The sequence below is a fragment of the Nanorana parkeri genome, unplaced genomic scaffold, assembly GCF_000935625.1.
Source record: "Nanorana parkeri isolate BGI_ZX_2015 unplaced genomic scaffold, ASM93562v1 scaffold81, whole genome shotgun sequence".
Lineage (NCBI taxonomy): Eukaryota > Metazoa > Chordata > Amphibia > Anura > Dicroglossidae > Nanorana > Nanorana parkeri.
This window is the reverse complement of record NW_017306349.1, coordinates 1,372,915-1,373,231: the sequence shown is the minus strand read 5'-3', so window position 1 is coordinate 1,373,231 and position 317 is coordinate 1,372,915.

Sequence of the window (317 nt, the reverse complement as noted above, 5' to 3'; positions counted from 1 at the left end):
TATTATTATTATTATTAGTAGCAGTATATAGTATATACCACCAACAATTCACTCAGCACTTTTACATAGTTGCGCAGTCACATCAGTCCCTAGGTCTCTATTTCACATACACACAGGGCCAATGTCCCAACGCTCCTCTTACACCGGACAGCTCGGCCCGCACAAGGAAGTTAAAAATAACAGACTTCCTGCCAAGATGAACAGGGAATAGAACTATGTTACAAGGGGGACTCGGAAAAATCACGTATGTCAGGTTTTTTTTTTTTATCTTGCCCAGAGTTCCCTTTAAGTTGTAATTTCAAAGGAAGGCCGGGGGT